The 12,481-nt window shown below is 42.6% G+C and overlaps 1 protein-coding gene and 1 long non-coding RNA gene across 8 annotated transcripts in view; one reads left to right on the forward strand and one right to left on the reverse strand.

Moving 5' to 3' along the window:
* Positions 1 to 2,287, reverse strand: part of MCTP2 (multiple C2 and transmembrane domain containing 2) — a 196,693-nt gene extending 194,406 nt beyond the window's left edge. The window contains exon 1 of one of the 3 annotated variants that reach the window (XM_072950717.1): positions 2,186 to 2,245. The gene's annotated coding sequence lies outside the window, so the exon portion shown is untranslated. Of the gene's footprint in view, positions 1 to 2,185 lie in introns of all 3 variants that reach the window. The other 2 variants (XM_072950715.1, XM_072950716.1) reach the window with 2 other exon arrangements.
* Positions 2,288 to 10,100: 7,813 nt separating this feature from the next.
* The window catches only part of LOC140689828 (uncharacterized), a 46,680-nt gene continuing 44,299 nt past the window's right edge, over positions 10,101 to 12,481 (forward strand). For 3 of the 5 annotated variants that reach the window (XR_012064961.1, XR_012064962.1, XR_012064960.1), the window contains exons 1-2: positions 10,103 to 10,190; positions 11,483 to 11,617. This is a non-coding gene — a long non-coding RNA (uncharacterized lncRNA). Of the gene's footprint in view, positions 10,191 to 11,482; positions 11,618 to 12,481 lie in introns of all 5 variants that reach the window. The other 2 variants (XR_012064964.1, XR_012064963.1) reach the window with 2 other exon arrangements.

A 12,481-nucleotide genomic window follows, 5' to 3' on the forward strand; every position in this document is an offset into this window, starting at 1 on the left:
TGTCCCAAGAAAACCCAGAAAAACAAACAAACAAATAAACAAACAAACAAAAACACTCCCCTCAACACCTGAAGATAATTTCAGTATGAAACCCCTCAATTTCTGTGTGTAATTACCAACAATTATAAGGAAGGTTTTAAGAAAGCCAGTGTTCTCTCTGTCAGGAAATATTATTTAAAATTCTAAGTACTATTTTCATTCCCATGCTATAGAATATACTAATTTTAATTTGAAAATCATTTGTGTGGTTTACAGGCACTTAAAGAAACCACAGGTGAGTTGTTACTGATCATTTACTCAAAAGGCTAAACTGGAATTTTAGGATTCCTTCCTAAATAAGCACACTGCAGTAAGTCCTCTACACTTCTACAGACAGATTTAAGGAAAAACAGATATATCTTTTAAAATAAATATTAGATATATCCACGCATGATTATAGATTTATGCACACAAAGTCCTTTCCTGGTGACGGCAATGGCCTCTATCTACCTGGAAGCTACAGAAAGAAATCAAGCTGAAATATATTAAAGCATATGAATAATATGAAAATTAGCTGTTACTTCAATGTGTGATTTGCAAGGAATACCTATAAAGTTTTGCTAATTTGCCCAACTCTGATATATTCAGTCCTTCAAAACATGTTAAAGAAGACACATAATAAGTTTTCTATTATTAAAAGAGCTTTTCATCTTCTTGTCCCAGTTTAACCACAAAAGGAGAATGAAAACAATACTTGTTTTAATCACGATGGTCATTTTAACTCTTAGGACACGGACTGTTTCATGAATGTAAACTTGAATTCTTATTTCCATTAAAACTGCCAAATTTCCTTCTGTCTCACAGTAGCACGGAATAGTGAAAAAGCAAAGATTCCACACTCAGAAATATCCACTCAGTTCCCAGGTTCACCGGAACGAATTCCTGGATTCCTCCCTGCCTCGGTTTGTCATCTGTACAGAGGGAGTAGTATCTACTTAGCATATTTTATGCAACAAGATAGAGTGACTAGCATGCTGCCTGGCACAGAGCTGATTCTTAATAACCTTATTTCAGGATGGTTTGGGAACTCCCTGCCACTTTGGGTGAGAGACCAGACTGATGACAAACATACTCCAAAGAATTTCATTTGCCCTGCATTTGAAATGCTCATCAGCAGAGATTAAAGAGATGCCGCAAAGACAATGGGTCACCGCTCTCTTTCTAAACGAGTGCCCCCAAATTCCCCTTTGTGTCCACACCTGTGCTTCCAAACCGCACGCCAGCCTTTCTCTCCTAAAGGTCCCCTGCGTTAACAGACGTACAAGTATTGGTTACATTGAAGTGCTGCTGACCCAAGCAAAATGTGAATGCTAGTATAAGTTACGATCCATAGACCCGTTTGCGATTCGGTGTGTCGGTGAAGCAGGTTTTCTGAAGTTCCCACGTCCTCCGAGCGGCGGTTTCGTAACTCGAAGTGCCCGCTGCTGACAACGTCTAGGGCAGACTCGGGTAAGCACCTGGACGTGGGCGAAAGCCTCACACACCGCGCAGAAATTCGCCCAGACGTTCTAATCCACGGCCTGGAAACCTGACCGTTTTTAAAAGCCATCACCTCACCATTTGTTTAACAAATGGACGATGCGCCGAGGAACTAATTGCGGAAGCAATTGCCTCTCGAATTCACCACCACCATCACTGTCTTTTTTGTTTTTAATGCGACGAGACAGTCCAACCACACAGTTATCACAAGGCTTTCTGCTCTCGGGGGCTGAGCGAATGTCTGCGCAACGAACCAAAGTGGCCTCTCCGCGTCTCCAAGGAGGGAGCGCATCCAATCCCACCCAAAGGAGGGACTGACCTCTGCAAGGGTCCCGGAGGTGGCGGTGACGGTGACTAACTCCGCTGCGCCCCACGGAGACCGAACGTGTGTCCCTTAAAATGCAAAGAAATCCCGGGGCAGGCTGCCCTCCCGCGGTGCGCCCTCCAGCGCTCCGCTCCTCGGCACCCCTTTCTGACTCCTGAACCCGTAGCTCAGGGGTAGCAGCTCCACTGAATACTCGCTCCGGGCGCTCAGGTTCCCCAACTCCCGGGTTGTGTTGGGAGGGGACACCCCACCCTCCCTTCCCCATCCCGGGCAAGAGAGAGCCAGCAGCGACCCGGTCCCCCGCCCGCGCGCGCAGCCAGGTGGGCCCCGCATCGCCCTCACCTGTTCGGGGGCTGCCGAGGGGCCGCCGCGCGCCCCTCACCTGCGCGGGCCCCGCCACCGCCGCCGCCGCCGCCGCCGCTCGCACGCCCAGGGAGCCGCCGGGACGCGGCGGAGGCGGGGACACAGCCCAGGGGCCGGCCCACTTCCTCCGCCCCCGCCCCGCTGGCCCCGCCTCCAGGGGGAGGAGCCGGCCGCGCGTCTCCTTTGAGCGGCCCCCCGACCTGATCCCGCCCGGGCGCGGCAGCTTGGAGCGCGGCCAGCTGCTGCGGGAAGGCGCCGCCTCTGGGTTCTGGGCACCGGTTGGGCCAAGAAGAAGGGGTTACCCGTAACTCCTTCATCTGGGTTGGCTCATAGGAAAAGGAAGATGTGTCCAAAAAGTCTGGCAGCGATTAAAGAAATTGAGTTTCCTCGCGTTTCAGTTCAAAGTCAGGAAAGAGGACAAGTGTGGCTGGCAATTGCTTAATTAATAATGTGTCTTCACCGACGCGAGCACCTTACTCAGGTCGCTCCTTAAAGGATCAGCGGAAAGGGAACAGCCTCGGTTTTTACCACCCTGACCCTGGCTAGAGGCACCAGAGCCAGGCAACCCATTAAACCCGTGCCACGTGCGCGCGGCTGTGGGTGGAAGTTGGCCACCCAGGTGTACCGAGCTCGGTTTCTGAGCCTTGGTTCATCTCTAAAGATTAGGCTGACCTGCGAGCCCAGCCAGCTGCCCGAGCACCCAAAGCGACCCTTAAAGATCTCTAAGTGCGGTGGCTGGCACTAACGCGTTCAGTAAACATTTGCTTTTGTTCTCTACCCTTGCATTCTTTTTTTCTTCCTCCTTTTTCTTCTCCTCCTGTTATGATCTTCTTGCATTTTATTTATGCTTTCTCTCTGCCTGATCACTTTCTTTGCCCATCTATTAATGATCCTGCGTCTACTGGGCCGTGTAAGGCATCAGGTGGCTTAAAAGGAGATATTTGGAACAAGATCCGTGCCTTGTGGGAGGTCAGGAACTCACGACACACCCCCACCGCCTCCCACCGCCCCACACGAAAGAGTAGTTTTGAAATTAGAGATGAGAGTTAGAGAAACATGACAAACTGGGTGTTGGACCAACCCGGCCTTCTATAGGTTGTTATGGGAGCGGGCGGTCTGCTAGCTGGTGAGGCGTTTCATTGATGTAATTGGTGGTTAAGAGCATCAGCTCTGGAGTTAGAACAACCTTGGATCAGATCCTAGCTGGGCAACCAAGTGTGTAAACCAGCGACTTCTCTTAGTGTCTCTGAATTTCAACTTCCCCTTAAAAGAGAAAAAAAAAAAAAAACAAACAAACAAACAAACAAAAACCCACCTGGGATTAAAATAAAAGCTATTGCATAGATTCTGATGCATTAATCTACATTAAGTACTTATGACTGTGTCCTGGCCTAGGGTAAGCATTTAATAAAGGGACTGTGTCCTGGCCTAGGGTAAGCACTTAATAAAGGCTGGGTAATGATAACAATAGTAGGCTGGGGAGATAAAAATTCAGAAAATGTGAGAACTTGGAGGAAATGTTAGAAATCAGTGCTTCCACCATCATGAGAAGCATACTGATGAGAAGGGCTACCAGTGATGGACAAGACCAGCCACCAGCGTCTGTGCTTAGCATGTAACGATGATCATATTTAATTTCCATAAACCTGGGCGACAGCTCATAATATCCCTCATTTAAAAAGAGGAAAATTAGCCTCAGAGCCATGAAATAACCAGCCCTAAGGGATAATTCAAGTTGGAAAGAGAGTCAGAGAAACCCGAGCTGGATGGCAAATCTGTGCTCTTTCCACTGTACTCGCCCTCCTGCAACTCCGTTCCCTACCTGAGAGCGCAGAGGGAAGGGGGAAATAAAGTAGAAAAAGAAGAGGAGGAGCCTTCGGTAGGAGAAATAGCAACCACACCTTTAAAGCTGACTAGGAATAGAACAGAATTAAAATAGTAAATGTGCCCACACAGAAAGCTTTTTACTTCTAACTCCTGCCGCAGTGGAGTTCCTGTTCTGCGGTTCCTGAAGCCCCACCGCAAGCTGAAAATGACTAACAGCATTTTTCAATCATTAAATGCTACAGAAAGTGAAACGGCAAAAGATCACAGCAATCTAAGGTCATACCTCCTCTTGCCCCTCTCACCACAATACCCTCTGCCGTCCATCTTCCTTAAGTTGTTGTTTTTTAATTGCCCAAACACGTTACCTGCCTCTTTCTAACACGTTCCACCCGAGGAGTTATATGTTGCTTTAACCCATTTAACTTCACTGCATAACCACAAGCAGCACTTAGAACAGCAGTCGGATTGATATATGTGGCTGATAAATTTTCAATGCATGTTTGTGACTTTGACGTTCTTGATTTTAAAAGATTGTGACCAGTCTTACAGGCACTGTCAGTGATGTCATAATTGTTCCTTTTTTAAAAATAAAACTGCCTGCATGTATCATAGGCGGTCTTCTCTGTCTTGCCTTCTTAATTCACAGAAGCAATTAAATATTCAGTCTCTGAAGAACCAACTCTATTGCTGATATGATCAATGAGGTGCTGGTGTCACTTTCCACACTTACAGTCCTACCAGACACAATTGCTTTTACATGCTAGACAGCATGTTCTTGGCTGCATGGCAATCTAATAATTTCACTTTTTAAAAATTTGAAGTGGCGGATGCGTCTTCCACAGGTCCCATGCTCTCCTTTGCTGTCACAGCTTATGGTACATACTGTGCGTTCAGAAACACTGCGGGGAAGGTATGTTAGCAAGGTCGTTGTGCCTGTTTCAATGAGCCAGAGAGCTTTAAACGGGACAAGTTACAATGGCTGTAGCCACCTAGAGTCTCTGCCCATGAGGTTAGAGGCGTCTTCTCTAGAAGTGAGAAAGCCGTGTGTCTGTAAATTAGGGCAGCGAGGTCTCTCCAACTCTTCCTGGCTCCCAGAAAATCATGACACGCTCCTTGTGTCATCCTGCCAGAGCTGGCCATGCAGTCAGCTCGAGTCGCAAGACTTAAGGCTAATCTCAGGAGTACCACTTCCATGAATGCCCAAGACAAAAGTTTCTGAGTTCTGCTGACAGTGATATTAAGGGCTTGGCACCTAGCCTCTCTCATCTTCATTGGTGCTTCTTGTCATTGCTGGGCCAATAAAAGCTAAAGTAGAAAATCAATCGAGACATAAACATATAAATCTAGACCCATCAGGAAGTAAAACCTATGCCATGGTTAGGCAAAATTTAGTTCATTCTCCAAGCGGCAAATGTTTAGGGTATGTATGAGGAATACACATGTATTTTGTTACGTGGCGTTGAGAAAGTGGCGTTTTATTTTGTTTTGTTAATGCAAATAGACTTTGCCATTATATTTACTCAGGTAGGGTTTGTTTTTTTTTTCCATCTTATAATTGTCATGGCAGATTCTAGAAAGCATATTCCCTTTTTATAGTGGCAATTGTGGAGAGACAACATTTAGTGACTCGCTCCAGACCGAGCTCCACCACTTAACTAGCTGTGTGTTTTCCTGCAGGTGGCTGGTAGGGTTTCAGTTTCTTAAACAAAGGAGTGGCCCCAACAGAAAAGGAGTGTTACTTTCTAATTACTCAGAAAAGAAGACTTATTGTAAGAGCTTTCTTTGGAAACCAAGAACAGCATTTAATTGTCTTATTAAGAAAAATCCTACACAGCAAACTGTTTCAAAATCTAGCCACAGATTTAACACAAGCTCATTAGCTGACAGTGCTCACAGGTACTCAGTTGCTCAAGGTTACATGTTTATGGATATTATGCTTATAATAGGTGAGAATTTCTATGGCCACGATGAACATCTGCTAAAAGTTGCTTTTCCAAAGTTAAAATTATGAGAGATGTGGAAAGTGAATTTTAAGAGCCTTAATGCCCCCTTCATCGATTGGGTACAGCAGACCCAGGCTGTCTGCTTTCACTTGAAGCTTAGCCTTGCTCAAGGCTGCTCCCTCTTCACTGACAACACTTAGGTCTGGTGATGTGAATTCCATCCATTTAGCCAAGTGCTTAGACCTTCTCCCAGATGAAACCAGAGCAGGAGAGCATTTCAGCATTGCTGTGGCCCCACGCAGAATCCCTCTTCTAGAATGTGCTCCCCTGTGTTGCCATCGGCCATAGTGAGGAGCATTGTAGGACCAACTCTGAGAAGTCCGTTGTTGAATTTGCACTTGGAATATTGGCCAGGGTCATTGTTCTTCAAAATTCCAGTTATCCAAGGTAGAAGTTGTCCATCATCTCAGGAATGCAAATCTAGGCTTTCTCCCAGGCATTGGTTTGTTTGCATCCTCTGGGTTCCACACATAACTGAACTTGTTTTCCTCTCTGATTTGACTATAAAAATGCTCAGAGTGACCAACCGCTGTCAAATACTCAGATCTGCTTTTTTATACATTGTCTAATGGAGTTAAATTTTTCTAACTTATTGCCCTAAGTCTGAGGTGAAACCAAAGGAATTTTCAAGGCCAGAATATGAAGATCATTATCAACTTTCCGTGCAATAAGAGGTCCATTCATCGACACATTCATCCACACAACTAATATCCACAGAGCAGCTACAATCAGCGCCACACACTAGGATGCCTGCAGCGGCCAGGCTGGTGAGACGAATGTGTGACTGTGGCCACATACAAGAAAAGAGAGACTGGAAAACTGCAGAGCGCATGCCCACCTAAAGGCATTCAAATTCTCTTCTTGTTAGTTTCTGGGCTGGCCAAAGCATGCAGGTGGTCAGTTGCCAGGTACCCATTTGTGTCTCATGATCAACAATGTGTCCAAGCTCTAAGATAAACACTATGGATATAAGATATTAAATAAGGTGTGGTAGCTTCTGCCCTCCGGGGAGTCACAGTTTGCTGAGGGAAAAGATACATAAACAAATACACACAGCAGAGTTTCCGAGGGAAGAGGCTCTGACAGCAGCACCCGCAGGGCCCCACAAGTAAAGTGCAGCATCAGATGCAGGGGACCAGGCAGAAAATGTCCAAGAGAATTAGCCCCAAGTGCTGAGAAGGGAGATCCGCCCCTGGGATGAGCCCACACTCAGCTGGCAGGAGAGGGTCAGTCCGGGGAATGAAACCAGACCAGTTTAGCAATATTTACACAGCTCTGACTCAAGTAATCAGAAAATTTAAATATAGATACATATTGGGAAATAATGACAACACTATTGCTTGAGGACATTGACTAATTCTGGACTTGAAGTCTCCAGTCTGTCTCTGTGACCTCCTGGGACATGTAATTTGAATGAAGTTTTAATTCATTCAGCCTCCAATTAGTGGCCTTAATGATGGCCTACGAAGAAAATACAGAATCACTAATGAATGGATGAGAGAGTCATCAGGAAACACATGGGGCTTTATTAGGTGCATAATAACAATATTTTCAAGCTGGCTTGGTATGGAGTTACCTGATTTACTGATTTTTGAGTTGTATCTTTAGAATGACTTGTTGCCACTTCCTGAAAAAAAATCTGGGACCGAAATAGAAAATAGAATATTCAAAAAATTGATCTCAAAACTAAATTAATTTCTTAATTTCCAGTCTACAGCTGTTAAATCTTTTCTTTGTGGCTTATTGGGAAATACCTAATTATATTGAAAAATTATATATTTTAGAAAGGGCTTATTCTTTTGAAAAATAACTGTGCTTAGTTTGAACTTACTAGTAGGCTGATTTTAAAATGAGGAATGGGAAGGATAAAACTATTTAGTTAAACACAAAGTATGTTTTAGATCATTTAAAAGGAAAAGATAACAGTGAAAAAAATGTGACAATGAATATAGATGTATGTTCATGTATAACTGAAAAATTGTGCTCTACACTGGAATTTGACACAATATTGTACAATGACTATAACTCAATAAAAAAAAGTTTAAAAAAAATAAAAGGAAGAGAGTTTCTCCACCCAGTCTCTCAATGTCAGACGCATTTAGTTGTAGCTTTGAACTTCTCAGAATCATCTTTGCACACACCCTCAGAATAGATTGTGGCCTGTCTCCTCACTCCTGATGGCTTTTGGTGAAACGAGGCCCTAACTGATGAATTTGCAAAATGTGCTTCTACTTCAGAACCACTCACTTGAAAAATCCAACCTTGTATTTCAAACGGAAAATGCTTCACCATATACATCCATTAGTAAATTACACTTAGGAATTCCATAAAACTAAGACGGGTATCCAAGATACGTGCTCATACGGGAGGTTAAAACATTCTGTGCTTGTGTTCAACGTTGTGTCCGTAGTGACTGGTTTCTGACAATCTTTCTTCCACAGAAATGAAAACTAATCACTTCTCTTGAAAACCAAGCAAATTTCAACATCACATGATTTTAGTGAACAAGCGGTATTTTAGTATATTACATGAATTTTAGTTTTGTTGAATTAAAGGCTATTTCTCTCAGAGCTGGAAATGTAGAATCAGAAGGAGTAGGCTGAGTACTAATGTCGTGGAGACGTTGTCCTGCTGTCTGCTCGTTTTTGTGTAACTCTGAAGTACACACTTTAGCAAGGTGTTCTGGGGAAGGCTTGTGTCCCCAGTAAGCTGGAAACTTCCATGCTCACTTCATGATGAAACGTGGCAGGAGAAAAAAAGGACAGAAATTAGCAGCACGTTAAAAAGTGTGAATGGACGTCCAAAGGGTGGAAATTAAAAATGAAAAAGCAAGTGGTCAATGAACAGTGTTGGGGAAGCCAGCTGGAATTTACATTGGCCAGGAAAAACTATTATAAACCATCAGGACAAGAAAATCAGAAAATGTGGAGATAAATAAGATAGACAATGAGTCCCAAGGGCCCAGTATAATCAAAGTTCATCTTACACGTAGCTGTAACGGACGTCAGACGAGAAAATAGATTTTTCTTCTTTGTGATCACACCTCTCTCTTTTGCTGCAGCTTTTTTGAAATATGGCAATATTCTGCTTAATGAAGAGATTAGTAGGCTACCAATGTGCCTGACTATTATTCTCAGAGAACAAGAAAACTCATCAGCTCATCCCTGTACATTCGACTTAGGTAGGTGCGCACGCTCAGCGTTACTGAAAAGACTGTAATGATGAAAGAGTTATTTGCAAGAATGAATGTTTTGTGTTCATATACAGTATCTTCATCACGTGTGCCCAAGACAGAAGTTACAGTGATCTGTGTGCAGAAGAGCATCTTTTATACCTTTGATGTCTTTTGTCTTGCTTTTTCACACTACGTTCAGACCCCCTGATTTCGCATCTCTCCTACCACCTGACTGATCCTTTCACTCTGAGTGCCTAGACTTGTTGTCAGCAAGATGTCGCCAAATTCTAGCCCCCTCAAAAATGCACATAAGATACTGTCTCCTCTGCAAAGAAGCCCCTCATTTCTCAACCCAAAGCAATCCTTTTCTCCCAAGAACTCTCATAGCAATATCCTTACCAATCTTATAAAGCTTCTATTAAGAACAACTGCTTGTATCTTTTAAAAATAGTTATTTGGGAGACTTGTATTATCTTTCAAACATTCACAGATATTTCTGGAATAACTACTGTGGGCGAGGACAATCTATAGAATACAAATTTTTGATTACCAATTCATTTATATACCCAATGTATTCATTATCTATTGATGTGCAACAAATTACCCCAAAACTCAGTGGCTGAAAAAAGCAAAAAACGTTTTAGCTCAGAGTTTCTATAGGACAGGAATCCTGACTGGCCTTAGATGGCTGTTTCTAGTTCAGGATTTCTCATGAGGCTGCAGTCAGGCTGTCTGTCTGTCTGAAGTTCTAGTCGGGGCTGAAGAATCTGCTTCAGAGCTCACTCATGTGGTTGCTGCCAGACTATAATTCCTCACCATGCAGACTGAGCCCTGGTGACCTGTGTGTCGTCATGTCATAGCAACTGGTAACCAAGGAGAGAAAGAAAGAGACCAAGATGGCAGCCGTCATCTTTTTATAACCTAATCTTGGAAATGACATCTCATCTTCTGCTACACTCTGTGAATTAGACACAAATCAGTAAGTTCATCACATATGCAGGTGGGGGGGATTCCACAGGGCACAAATACCGGGAGGCCAGGATTATAAATGCAGAGGCCACTTGTCACAACTCATGAGCACCTAAATGTCTGATCAATAATCTGTCAAGGGTGTACTGAGATTCTTCAATTTGAAAGTTTATAGTTTTCATCCAATTTAGATACAACAGAAACATTTTCAATCATCATTTCTTAAAATATTTTTACGACTTGTTTTTTCTTTTTTGGGACACCAGTTCCATCTATGTGAGGCCACCAGATGTTGTCCCACAGCTCACAAATGCTCTGCTCATTTTTTTCTTCTCTTCTTCTTTAAGTTTCTATTCTCTGTGTGTTTCATGTTGGATAGTTTCTATTTCTATATGATCAAGTTAATTCATTTTTTTTCCTGTAGTGTCTTAACTGCTATTAATCCTGTCCAATGTATTTTTCACCAGAGACATTTTACTTTTCATTTTGAGAATTTGTCTTTTATATGTCTTTTATGTTTTCATCTTATTCCCAAGTTTTCTGCTACTTTGTTGAATGTAGAATGTATTAATAATTCTGTTTTATCCCGCTTATCTGCTAATTCTCATCTGTTTCATTTCTGGGTTTTTTTTTTTCCTTTTGATTACCTTTTCTATTTGTTTTGGGTTTTTTTTCCCACTTTCTCTGCACGCCTAGTAAATCTTGATTCAATGTCATGAAATGTAAATTTTACATTGTTGGGGGCTGAATCTTTTAAATATTATTCCTTTAAATATCTGGGGGCTTTTTGTCTGAAATGCAAACGAGTGGCTTGGAAATAATTTTATTCTCTTGAGGATTTTTAAAAAAGCTTTGTAGGATGGGTCTAAAACAGTGTGTAGTCTAGAGTTAGTTACACTCTCTGAGGATTCTGCCCCATGTGGTAGGACATATTTCCTTACTGTCTGTGGGGAACTTGATCAAGTACTTCACTACTTAATGTCGAATGTCTCAAAAACCTTGCTTCATATATTTTGGTTTTTTTCTTTTTTTTTCCAGTTGGTCGGAGAGCAAATCTAGTTTCTTCTATTCTGTCCTGGCCAGAAGCTGAATCGATTCTATAGATATTTTGACTCTGTCTCACATATACAGCCACTCTGAATATTGGCCAGTCATTTTAACATCAGCTGGGCACATTTCCAGGCCCAATGACACCCAGCAAAATTTCTAGGTCAGGACACTACTTCTCATTCTCTTTGAGCTATACCAAGAATGTGCTGATTTTTCCTCGAGACACTTGAACGTGATCTCCTTTCATTCTAGATTGATATAACCTAAAGTAATTTGAAAATGAAGCCACCAAGCATGAATCACTGAGCAACTGTGCCTTCCAAGGTACCTGTCAAATAATCAAAGATATGACTCATGAACCAAAGCACCCTTATGCATCTTTCTTTGGTAAGCTGAATAAAGGTGCAAATATATCATCAAAGGTTTCTGTAAAAGTGGCAGACTCTCTGTTGCCATACTCAGATGAGTAACTCCCGTACATCCAAGCTGTCTTTGACCGTGTTCCTGTCCTTCCCAGATCGAGTGGCTCCTGTTATACAATGGTCATCCAACTGGGACAGGGAGCTGGTACAGTATTTCAAAAAGAGTCCTAAGTCTGGAGGTTGGGAGACTAAGTTCGGAAACTGAGTCTGGCGTGCACTCACCACGCCACTTTGGGAAGGCCCCTCAGCAACTCCCAATGGCTTCAGCTTCCCAGTAGTAAATGAGGGCAAGGGGCTGAAGGATTGTTAAATTACAGTGGTGGTTAACAAAGGCAATTTTAGCAGATTCAGTTAAATGAAGTAAGTACACTCCATCTTGTCTTCTCTTTCGAATTTCCTTGTGATTTTTGATCTATTACAACTTTGCCTCAGTCCTCCAGTTATTATAAGAGTTAGTTTTAATGAGTGACACTGTGTGCTAGACCCAGATTTCCATACATGTCACCCTCCCAGCTGTGATCATGTAGCCAATACATGCAGGAGTTTGAACCTAGTTTGATCTGAATCTAAAATCTGTGGTCTTTCCACATGCACCCCAAATTTCATAGCAGCACTATTTTCAATAGGCAAGATATGGAAACAGTTTAAATATCTATCAACAGATGAATGGATAAAGAAGATGTGGTACATATATATAACAAAATACTACTCAGCCATAAAAATGAATGGAATAATGCCATTTGCAGCAACATGGATGGACCTAGAGATTATCATACTAAGTGAAGTAAGTCAGGCAGAGAAAGACAAATATCATATGATATCACTTATA

The sequence above is a fragment of the Vicugna pacos genome, chromosome 27 (assembly GCF_048564905.1).
Source record: "Vicugna pacos chromosome 27, VicPac4, whole genome shotgun sequence".
NCBI lineage: Eukaryota > Metazoa > Chordata > Mammalia > Artiodactyla > Camelidae > Vicugna > Vicugna pacos.